Genomic DNA, 12,970 nt, shown 5'->3' with positions numbered 1-12,970 from the left:
TGAGAAATTAAAGAAAATCTAAACAAATGGGAAGAAATAACATGTTCATTTGTTGGAAGACTCAATGATGTTAAGAAGTCAGTTCTCTCCAAGTTGATTCATAGATTCAATATCTCAGAATCCCAGCAGGCTGTTTTGTATAAACAGGTAAGCTGATTATAAACTTCCAATGCATATACAAAGGACCCAGAGCAGTCCAAAAAACGTTGCAAAGAAAAAATCTGGAATAAAACACTATTACAAAGGTAAAGTAATTCAGACAATGTGGTACTGATATAAAGATAAACAAGTAGATCATGATACAAAATAGAGGCCAAAATAGACCCATGTACACAAAAAAACTGATTTTTGGCAATGGTACAAAGGCAATTCAGCAAAGAGACAATGTTCATTTTTAACAAATGGTGCTAGAACTAAATACCCATATACAAAAACTTATGAATTTTGACTGCTGCCTTGCACCACATACAGAAATTAACTCAAAATGGGTCATATACCTAAGTGTAAAACCGAAAACAATAAACCTCCTCAAGGAAACAGGAGCTAACTTCTGTGACTTGGGGTTAGGCAAAGAGTTGTTAGATATGATACCAAAAGTGCATTAAAGAACAATTCATAAATTGAATTTCATCAAAATTAAGAACATCTGTTCTTTGAGAGACACTGCTAGTGGAATGTAAAACATGACAGACTGGGACAAAATATCATAAATCTAATAAAGAATTTGTATCTAGAATATATAAAGAACTCTTAAAACTTAATAAGAAAAACAAATACCTCAATAAATAATAACATACAAGATTTAATACTTTACCAAGGAATGGCAAATAAGCACATGAAAATATGCTCAACATCATAATCAGCCAATAGGAAAATGCAAATTAAAATCACAATGAGAGGCTGGGGTTGTGACTCAGTGGCATAGCACTTGCCTGGCACATATAAGTAACTGGGTTCAATCCTTAGAACTGTATAAATATAAATAAATAAAATAAAGGCATTGTGTATATATCCAACTAAAAAAAAATTTAAAAATCACATTGAGGTAATACTATGTATTTTTTAAAGGACTAAAATTTTAAAAGACTACCACTGTAATATTTAAGATAGAGACTTGGAGCAACTGATTCCTCATTCACTGCTGTTAGGAATGTAAAAGGAAACAATAACTTGGAATATAGTTTGGCAGTTTAAAAAATTAAAAATACACCTAGCACATGATCTACTCATTTCACTTCTGGGTATTTAACAAAGAGAAAAGAAAGCCTAAGTCCACACAAAGATCTGTAATACAGTTGTTCAGATGGGTTTTAGTTCTAAGAGCCAAATGCTGGAAACACCCAAATGTCTGTCAGTGGTGAACAGGCACATCCATGCAATAGAATACTTTGAGCACTTAAAGGAACAAACTACTGATATAATCAGAAACAGAGACAAATCTCAAAATAATTACACTGAGGGAAAGAGCAGAGAGAGGCAGAGAGAGAGAGAGAGAGAGAGAGAGAGAGAGAGAGAGAGAACACATGTTTTATAATTCCATTTACATAAAACCCTAGAATAAGCAAATTAACCTACAGTAATAGTAGATCAGTAGGTTGGTGGTTGCCTGGAGAAAGGGACAGAGGACCTTGAGGATAGAAGAACAAAGAAACTTGGGGTGGTGATGGATCTGTTCATTCTCCTTATTGTGATAATGGTTTCTTGGGTGTGCACATGTGTCAGAACTGATTAAATCATACACTTTAAACACGAAGTTTATTGGATGTCAATTAGACTTCAATAAAACTGTCTTTAAAAAGAGCAACCTGAATTTATAATATAAATTTTAAATTGTCCCTTTTCCATCAGCATACCAAAAATCTTTCACTGTAGCAAACTTACTCATGTAACTGCTTCAAATACACCTTTTCTTTTGACATTTACTCTACATAAACATGATTGTAGAAGTAAATTACTGGCTGGGGATGTGGCTCAAGTGGTAACGTGCTTGCCTGGCATGCGTGAGGCACTGGGTTCAATCCTGAACACCACATAAAAATAAAATAAAGATATTGTGTCCACCAAAAACTAAAAAAAAAATATTAAAAAAATTCTCTCTCTCTCTCTCTCTCTCTCTCTCTCTCTCTCTCTCTCTCTTTCTCTCTCTCTCCCCTCTCTCTCTTAAAAAAAAGTAAATTACTATTGGATAGAAAAGTTAACAAATTGGTCTCCCTGGATTGCACAGTTGTCTGTTTACTGGCTTCAAATGAAGTCTGAATGTTTAGCTGAACTACCAGTACTGAAGGCTCAGTGATTGAATACTGACAACATTACTTTTGCAAGCTGCCCTAAAACAATTTATTAATTCAAATAAATGTTTACTGCACATGTGCTCTCTGTATGCCACTGTTGAAAGGGCTGGATTTCATGCAGAATGGACAAGTACCGAACTACAAAGTTATTCCATGTCTTCTTTTGAAATAATTTGTAAGATTTAGAAACATTTAAATCACATGATGAAAGAATAGCAATGGAAACAGGCCACAGACAGCCAAGAACAGCGACTCTCCTAATTAAAGGTTAAAATAATAAATTTCAATGATAATATGACTGAAGAACTGTATCCTAACAGCTTAATTCCAAAATTACAAGTATTTCTCATATCTTAAGTGAACTCAGAACAAAGATTACAAATTACTTTCTCACACAGTGAGTATGAAGTCTGCCAGCTCTAAGAGGTCATTCTGGCTTAGAAATATGAAAGGATGTGAAAAGACAGACCCCAAATGATTTTTAACACCAATAAAAAATAGGATGTTTTAAGTGAATTCTCTAACAGCTGGTATCAAAGATAATACTCTGTAGCAGCATATTCTTCATTACTGAGTTCAGTTAGAAGGACTAAGTATGGAAATTACTATATCTTATAGAAGATACAAGCTTAATTATATATCACAAATAAAATCATCCATAGCTCTGCCACAATATACAAGACATTTTACAGCTTACCAAGGGAATCCATTTGTAAATCTTCCACTATCTTTTTCCCTTGAAATGATACTATCCTTTAAGGTTGTTTCTCTAAAAGAACCCTACATATGCTCCATTTGTATACAATGAATTTAAGCATTTTCTACTGTCATGTATAACTGACTATAACTAATAAATAATTTTAAAAAAAGAATCCAAAGAACCCATGCCAGGTACACAAAAATCTATAAAAATCAATTGTTAGCAATAACTATGGATGGCATGTGCTTCTGATTCGCTTAGAAAGTCACTCTTCTAAATTTCTTCAAGTTTTTCAGAATTGTCATGTTTTGTGTTCTCAAAGATAGAGTTTTGCTAAACAATAAGCTTTTAGTAAATTTTGACTGACAGGATTCTTCTGCATGTGTTCTAAACACATCATACCCAAATTCATATCTACATTAAACACTACTAATCTTAAGTGTTCAGTAACCATGGAATGCAGAACATGAGTTCTGAAAGCACAATATTCAAGAATTCTCATCCTCATGGAGAAGCAATATTCACTAAACAAAGATGAAACAAACCATAGTATTCAGTTATTGCATCTTCTAATTATTGATTTTTGGAGTTTTACAAATGTAAATGGTTTGCTTTAGGTAAATTGGTGAAAAAAGCAAAAACATTTAACCACTTTTAATTAAAATTATGAAGCTTTACATCTTACCTCTGATACTTATTTTAATTAAAATTGTGAAATAATACCTGCTACAGCTTGAGTTCCATTGAAGCTAAGAGCCAAATTGTGGTTCCTCATGATACGTCCAATGTCAATTACTGCCCTCATGCTGCATTTTACCTTGAAGAAAAACACTGTTTCATGGAGTAAGATCTACTTGTAATTTGTAATGTGCTTGGCACTGTGCTTACCAGTTTATATGCAGCAGCTGTGCTCATCCTCAAACCAATGCTACAATGGAGAATATTTTAGAAAGGTAGAGTGTAACTGACCTTAAATAACTTGTCCAAGGTCACTGAGCTACTTCCCATTACTGACAACACAGAGTATATCTTGAACCTTTTAACAAGAGGGCTCCAAATTGGACCAAACCTGCCAGAGAAATTGGATTCATCCCATCATGAGTAACTCCCAATTTAATCTCAGTACAGTTATTTTTCTCGAATTCACCTTAATCTGACCATCTGCCGTGGCATGGAGGAGAAAAAACATAGTGGCAGAGCTGAGTGTGTGCAACAATTTATCTTCTGAGTTTTGGCTTTCAGCTAGCCTTTATTGTTATATCTTGGAAAGTTAGGCAAGATCAAGATCCTTAGTAAAATGACATCTATAGAGTGGCCTTACCAGCATTATTATTATTAATCCTGACCATGTTTAAAGTTACATTATATATTCAAGACAATTCTGATCTTAACTGTAGCAGTGTTTATCACATAAGCAAATGATTCATGTCATGTTATAACAAATAAGATATATAAACGAGTAATTGATACTTCATTCCTCCAAAAATGACTTTGTATTTCATTAATGAAAACATAGAACAGTGATTTGTTTGTGGAACTGAGTATTAAACCCAAGGCCTCACACATGTGAGGGAAGCCACATCCCCAGCCAAGAATGCTTGTTTTGAATGATGCTGTTGGTGTAACAGTGTAGTGCCAGTCCAGCCTTCCACTGTCCTCTGACAAAAATTTCTATTTAACTGCTAAACACACTGATGTTTCATGGATAACATCAAGAAAAGTAGTTTACAGAAACCACATAACTTCCACCCTTTTAGAATTGCTGTACAATATTGTGTTCTCTTTGAGATGCATAAAGAAATTTAAATTCACACTTCACTAACATAGGAGCAAGAACCAGTTAAACCGCATCTACTGTTCTTTGTCCATTAAGAAAGATTGTTCAACCAGGTTGGTGGAACACACCTGTAATCCCAATGGCTTGCAAACCTGAAGCAGGGGGACTGCAAGTTCAAACACAGCCTTAGCACTTTAGTGGGGCTCTAAGCAACTTAACAAAACTCTGTCTCAAGAGAAAAGAAAAAAGAAAGTTGGGGATGTGGCTCAGTGGTTGAGCACTGTGGGCTCAATTCCTAGTACAAAAAAAAAGGCAGAAAACAAAAAACTCAATAAGCTGCACTGTATAAAATGAATTAATTTTTCTAGAAGCTGAAAAGGGTACCTCTAAAAATCCATGCTGGAAAGTCATAGCAAAGAAAACAACCAGTCTCTAGAGGGGAATAGTCACAAAAACATAACATCTGGACAGTCACATCCAAAACAAAACTGGTCTAAAGGTAAACTCTGTTTATTTCCTGCATTCTTGTCTACTCACTTGTGAACCTTGTTCTTGCACAGAAATGCTGTAATCGTGGGCTATCCATGTCACAAACTTTTGAACTATTCTCAACTTTCCTCTTCAGATCTCAACAATTGGCCAAGCCAGCTTGAATTACCAAAGAGAAACAGATGGTTCTGTTCCACAATCCTTCCCCTCTTCTTGGAATGCTAGTGATGATGGCAGGAACTCCCATCAAAGCTTCTGCCTGAGCAGGGGCCACAATATCCAAGCTAAGAGTGCTCTTGAGTGCTGTTGTTTTGGCTCAGTGTTAGAGCACTTGCCTAGCATGTATAAGGCACTGGGTTTGATTCTCAGCATCACATAAAAGTAAAAAAAATAGAGTTCATCAACAAGTAAAGAAAATAATATATATATATATATATATATATATATATATATATATTTTTTAAAAAGAGTGCTCTTAGGATTTTAAAAAACACAGATGGGAGGAGACTCTCTTTCATCCCTCTTGTGGGAGAGCCTGAAAATGGCCCCCTGCTATGTCACTTTTTACCCCCAAGGGCCTAAAATCATGCTGGCTTCTGTGGCATTTTATTCCTTTAATCCTTCTTCAGAAATCTTCCTTCTTCAATAATCCTCCTTTTAATTAATGATGGTTGATTGCAGCAAAGCATCCCAAATTGCACCTTCTAAACATTTCCAGTCTGTGTATCCACCTCTATCATCTGTGCCTTAGCTTAGGTCCTCATTGACTCTCATCTGGACTAGTCCAACAGCCCCACAAATCTCCTATCTCTAGTCCTCAAAACCATCATCTGTGTTACAGTTAACAGGAGAGTCCATGTTCCCCACATATGCCCAAACTCATCAATGGATCTCCATTATTAAAGAAAGATCTAAATTCCTTAACAGGACTCACCCCACTGTCTATACACAATCTTCTCTCCATCCAAATAGCTGTTCCTCCTTGACTCACATTTTAGCTCTGATTACCCAGAACTGCTTGGGTTTGGGCTGGAACTCAGATACACACACACCCCACACTGAATTAATTAGTAAGTAGGAAGTTCCCATTCTTGAAAACCTGGAGAAATCAAAGAAAAGTGGCTTTCTTCAGGCTTTCTTCTATGTATCAAAGTCATCATATTGATATTTACATTTTATTACATCAATATCCATAAATATTGCTGTTATATAACTGGCACCAAGGTACACAACACACACAACAGCAAATGTCTGAAAAAAGAATCGTATACTATAACTAAAGGTTCTGATCACACACACATCTCTGCAGACAGAATACCAGCACTGACTCCCTGTGAGGCTTTCTCACCCAGACAGTGCCCCTCTTCCTCCACTGGTGCCGCTACACTCCATAGAAATCTGTAGCCTGGCACATGACCTCTTGTTTTTTAAGGACAAGACCATGTTCCCAGCATCCCTGGATCTCCAAGCCCAGTCAAGTCTTCAGAATACATTAGACATTTATAAATGTTTACAGAATAATATGTGCATTCTGAGCTAAGCAGAACACTCAAAGACATTTTCTGATTAAAAAAAAAAAAGTACACTGGATATCAGGTTTGAAAACTTGGGCTTCACCCATTAAATTTGAAGAAAATATTTGAAAACACAAAATATTTTCTAATATCTCTAACCTATTTTGTACTTAAAGAAATGATCATAGTTTCTGTAGAAAAAAATTTTAATAGCAGATGTTGAGAAATAAGGTCTTTTTTTTAACTTATAGAAAATTTCAGAGAAAACTGCATAAGCAGTCAAAAAAAACTGGTAAATTGGACTCCAACAAAAAATCTATTTGCTTCATAAGAAGTGAAAAGACTATAGAATAAGAAAAATTTTATACTTCTCATATCTCATAAGAGTACATTTGTGTATATCCAGAATACATAAGAACTATTACAAATGAACAAGAAAAAGACAGCTCAATTTTAAAATGGGCAAAGAATCTGAATAGGCATTTGTCTAACAAAGATAAATAATGGCTAAAAAGTACATGAAGATATTCAATATCATTAGTTATCAGGGAAATGCAAGTCCAAACCACAATGAGATGCCACTTCATACCCATTAAGATGACTACTATGAAAAAAAATACCATGGCAAACTGTTGGCAAGAATATGGAGAAATGAAATCTTCAAACATTGCTGATGGGAATGTAAAATGGTAGAGTCATTTTATAAAACATCTGGCAGAGTTACTTATGATCCATTAATTTCACTCCTAAATATCTACCCAAATAAAACATAAGTCAAATAAAAATCACAAATATTCACAGTGGCATGATCATAAGAACCACAAAGTGTAAGTCATCCAAATATCCAACAACTGATAAATGGATAAACAAACTGTAGTGTATCCATATAAAAGAACACTATTTAGCAATAAAAAAGGAATAAAATTCTGATATGGGCTACCTCAAAAATAGGCTAAGAAGCCAGACACACAGGGCCATATATTGAATGATTACATTTATATAACATATCCAGAACAAGTAAATCCACAAATAGAAAAAGGAGATTCATAGATACATGAAGCAAGAGTGAGCAGAGAGTGATGACTAAAGGGTATGGGTCTTCTTTGGAGATGACAAAAGTATTTCAGAATTAGACAGCAAGATAGGCACACAACCATGTGAATATACTAAAACTCAGTGAATTGTACTTTTCAGGAGTGATCTTGATGGCAATGTGAATTATATATCAATAAAACTGTTCTTTTTTAAAATGATTGCACAAAGTCATATAGTAACACCTCTGCATAAGGGTCTGGTTGAATCACTCTGCCTGTGACAGAATATTCTATCATAAAAACACACAATGTGTTCAAATTGGGAAATAATCTATGTTCCTACCAATAAATTCCTATTGAAACCAACCATAAAACCAGATCCAAAGTAAAAAGAGCAAAGAACAAATGAGCATGCAATTCACAATTAGCTGGCAGGTTACAGAATGAAACTAACCAAACACTACAAAAGAAAAAAAAATGTTTATTAGGAATGCCTACTTCTTTTCAATTACATGGATTTAAACAAGTCAAAATCCATTACATTTATAAGAAAACCTTCCAGATTCTTTATTAGCACATAGAAAGGAAAAACAAGCATTCTCTCCTATAACCAAATTAACAATCCACAGAACATCTGTTTGTACTTGGCAGCATGAACTTTTCATTTTGGAGTGCTGTTAAATTATACAAGCCTATGAGCCAGACACCCTGGCATGCTCCTAGACTTCATTAGTTGATGCTGAAGAACATTAAAAATAAAGAGGATAGTATTTTTTTAAGAGAGAGTGAGAGAGGAGAGAGAGAGAATTTTTTTTTTAATATTTATTTTTTAGTTCTCGGCGGACACAACATCTTTTGTTGGTATGTGGCGCTGAGGATCGAACCCAGGCCGCACGCACGCCAGGCGAGCGCGACACCGCTTGAGCCACATCCTCATCCCAAGAGGATAGTATTAATAATGGCAGTGGTGATGACAGAATAAAGTTATTGTCAGTCTTTTCAACACTTCCATTATCTAGACTACAACCATGGAAACATTCAAACAACTTTCTCCTTTTTTTTCTTTTCTTTTTTTTTTTGTGGAACTGAGGATTGAACCACACAGAGATGTACAACCTCTGGGCTACATCCCCAGACCTTTTTATTTTAATACAGAGTCTCACTAAGTTGCTGAAGATGGCCTTATACTATCTATCTTCCTCTTTCAGCCTCTGAAGTCACATATAATTTTCTAAGCTTCTACCAATACCCCTTTCTGTATCCATAAGAAAGCACTTGATCTTAGAGATAGAGAGAACTGAATTCAAGTGACAGTTTTTTGTTTGTTTGTTTTCATTTTTTTAAAACATGCTTGCTACATGCCCAAGGACAAACTTCACAATTTTACTGAGTCCTTGCTGTATTGAGAACAAAATGAAGTAATGCACACAAAGAGCACAGTGCAATGCTCAATCCACAGCCCACCACAAAAATCCTCACTGTTCACAACTCTTCACAGCAAATACTCATTTCAGAACTTATATCAGAGTAGGGATGGATGATTAACATTGGCCATCCTTCTAACTTGTGGACATCTAAAGATCTATAAAGATTTCACATTGAATGAATAATCTTTCTCCTTCATCCACCTCCCACATAGGTTTTTGAAAACCCTATCAATAAGATCTCTTTTAAACATATTAAATCAGGGCATGACACAAAGCATTCATTCACCTAAGAGGTATTTTCAGAGCACTGAACTGAGAGAGAAAGAGAAAGAGAGACATGGAGAGAAACACTCTCTGTTACAATGAAATGACTATTTTGCAGTGTAATAATTGGTAAACTTTCCATAAAAAATGATACAATCTGATTATAATTCCCAAGTGTCTGTTATCTGCTCTTAAAGTCAAAGAAAAATGAAGTGGGATGGTTTCAAGCACCAAGAGAAGATGTGGGAACATATCCTTTCTCATTGACAGCAGTTAATGTTTGAGTGATGGCTGCTAGAATGTTCATACTGAAAAACTATCTTATATTAGAAAAGACTGAGGGCTGAGGATGTGGCTCAAGCGGAAGCGCGCTTGCCTGGCATGCATGCGGCCCGGGTTCGATCCTCAGCACCACATACCAACAAAGATGTTGTGTCCGCCAAGAACTAAGAAAAAATAAATAAATATTAAAATTCTCTCTCTCTCTCTCTGTCCCCCTCTCTCTCTCACTCTCTCTTAAAAAAAGAAAAGACTAAAATATATCTAAAACAAAACACATGGGGTTTAACATACACAAACCGAAGCTTCACCAAGGTGTTCTCTTCTTTACAAACCAAAGAAGGAAAAGCTTGTGTGAAATTTCAATTGCACTGCTATAGATAAGGTGTGGGGAAGGTGATAGTGGTTTGCAGCCATACTCCCATGCTGGATTGCTGGATATCTATTTAAAGACACCATCTAGACTCTGTAGTAATAGACTCACTCTGCATAGCTCCACACAAATTTGCATCATGCCACACACTGGAAAAAACTTTCAGTGTTAGAAGAGAGGAAATTCCTCAGAGGGATGGGAATTTCTAAGAACTTTGGAATATCCCCAAAGAGTTTCACTAAACTCTGAGCTCATTATGGACCTTGTACCCCAAAGCTACTGCTCTTTCCTCCCTTTTCTAAAACTCCACCCATAAGACTTTGAGTTAACAGTGCCCCTGGGGGAGACCTGGTCAGTTGCAGTGTTTACAGAAGGAAACCCTGAGCAGCTCTCATCTACACTGTACATCAGCACTTGGCATCTCTTTTCCAAATGCAGCTCAGTACTACCACCCTGACTGCATAGCTGTTCCATCTCAAAGGGTACAAAGTCTTAAATTGTGCACAGGAAGACTGAACTTCTCTGTCTACCCAAATTTCCAATTAAATGATCACTTACTATGCCAGTCTAAACTAAGCTTTATGCCTAATATAGGAAGAAACTGTTCCAAATGCACAAAATCCAACCCATTTAACATGTAATAAAGTCTTTTTTTGGTAGTTGTAGATGGACATAATAGCTTTATTGATTGATTGATTGATTGATTGATTGATTGTGGTGCTGAGGATCTAACACAGTGCCTCACACATGCCAAGCACTGAGCCAAAATCCCAGCCATGTAATTATGTCTTAATATCTATTTAAATGTAGTATAAAAAATTTTAACAAATGCAGGTAACAGGAGAAATAAAGGGTAAAGAATTAAGGTGGACACAATACCTTTATTTTATTTTTATGTGGTGCTGAGGATCAAACCCAGTGCTTCATACATGCCAGGCTTGTGTGCTATGACTTGAGCCACATCCCCAACCATCAAGTTTTCAAATATTAATAATAAGTTAAAATCAAGGCAAAAGACTTAAAAACAACTCAATATGTTTAAATATTTTCATTACATTTAATACCTAAGAATATATCACAAATAAGAATCACAAGTATGTTCTTAAGGATTAGAATTCTTTATGTTAATAAGAATATTGAATAAAAGAAGTCTTTGAATAATACAATGTTTTCTTCAATAGTTGGGTACAGTGGAACACACCTGTAATCCCAACAACTCAAGAGACTGAGGCAGGAGGATCAAAAGTTCAATGACAGCCTCAGCAACTTAGCAAGGCCCTGTTTCAAAATAAAATAAAACAAAAGGTTCTGGGGATCTAGTTTACTGGTGAAGTGCCACTGGGTTCAAACTCCAGTACCAATAAAAAACATGTTACTTCAAAAATGCTCTTTTTTTCCTATTGGATTAGCAAAGATTAAAAAGATTAACAAAACTTGCTATGAGCAAGGGTTTTGAAAATAGTATTCTCATAAAAATTGAGGGGGAATAGTTTTTACAGATAAAAGCTTAGCCATATTTATCAATATTTAAAATGTATAATGTTTGACCTGGCAGTTATACCTCTAAGAAGATAAATGAATAAGTATACTGTCATCAACATACCATTACTCACAAGAAAGAAAAACAAGTAACAATCTAAATGGTTATCAAAGGAGTAGATACATAAAGTATGATGCCTCTAAATGATGGACAGCCAGAGCTAGGGTTGTAGCTCAGTGGTAGGGGACTTTCCTGGCATGTGTGAAGCACAGGGTTTAATTCTCAGCACTATATATGTAAATGAAGATCAATTGACAACTAAAAAAAATAAAAAAATAAAGAGGCAGCCAGTAAAATGATCACAGATGATTATGCACATCAGTTTCAACTCACAAATAGAGATATATAAAACACATTAAAAATGACCACATAGCTTCATATAGAGAGATAGAGACTGAATTTTATTTAAAGTCCTATATATACTTTCATATACATCAATAAGTTTACAAAAGTGTGTTAATGGTGGCCATTTCTTTGTGTAGGAGATGAGGACTTACTTTTGTCATTATGTTTTTTCATATGGGCAGAAATTTTTCTAATTATTATAATAAAAAATCACAACAAACTTTTAAGATAAAGAAGTGCCTCTATATCACCAAAATTTCTTCAAATACTTTCAACTTCCTAGTTAAAAGAAAAGAATTCATTGAATGTTGCAAGTAGATGTAATACAGGATCTCCTTCTCAAAACCACACTTTAAAATGACAAGATAATAGAAATTAAAATATTAGAGTCAAAGAGATAGAGAAAGGCAAACATCATTATTCAAACAGCCCATATTCCTGGCATTCACCTTACCACCCATAGGTTCTATAAATTCAAACACTCCTAAAACAATATCCCTTTTACACCTTAATGAACCACACTAGACAAATAATAATTAAAGAATTTTTTAAATGTAAAATCATAAAATACTTACCACATTAAAAATATTTAGTTGTTTTCCGGCCTTACATTCTTTCTTATCACCTTCATTAGGAACCTGAAAATAAAAAAGTAAAGATTATTTTCTATCAAACACATGCCAGCATCCAAGGCAGTTAGAGAAATCCTCCTGGAGAATGTGAACATGTGAGATCAATCAGAACAAAACAGAAGTTAACAGAATAGGACAATTGGGAAGTAAAGTTGGGCACTATTACAAATCTAACCTATGTAAATGATTGCATTCAGTGCATATGTCTGGGGCACCATGGCACGCTCATCTCCTGCACCTGGACCCTGCCTCTCCCACTTGCCTGTGACCAAGGGCAAGTCATGTCAGCCCCCCTCTTTGAGTCT

General features: G+C 35.1%; 1 protein-coding gene across 1 annotated transcript in view; it reads right to left on the bottom strand.

Annotated features, from left to right (window-relative positions):
* The window catches only part of LOC144373373 (uncharacterized), a 66,722-nt gene extending 54,008 nt beyond the window's left edge, over positions 1-12,714 (bottom strand). Inside the window, 1 exon segment of the mRNA XM_078036467.1 lies at positions 12,609-12,714. The gene's annotated coding sequence lies outside the window, so the exon portion shown is untranslated.
* Positions 12,715-12,970: the final 256 nt, after the last annotated feature.

This window comes from Ictidomys tridecemlineatus, unplaced genomic scaffold (genome assembly GCF_052094955.1).
Source record: "Ictidomys tridecemlineatus isolate mIctTri1 unplaced genomic scaffold, mIctTri1.hap1 Scaffold_373, whole genome shotgun sequence".
Taxonomy (NCBI): domain Eukaryota; kingdom Metazoa; phylum Chordata; class Mammalia; order Rodentia; family Sciuridae; genus Ictidomys; species Ictidomys tridecemlineatus.
This window is presented reverse-complemented; position numbering and strand designations above follow the sequence as displayed.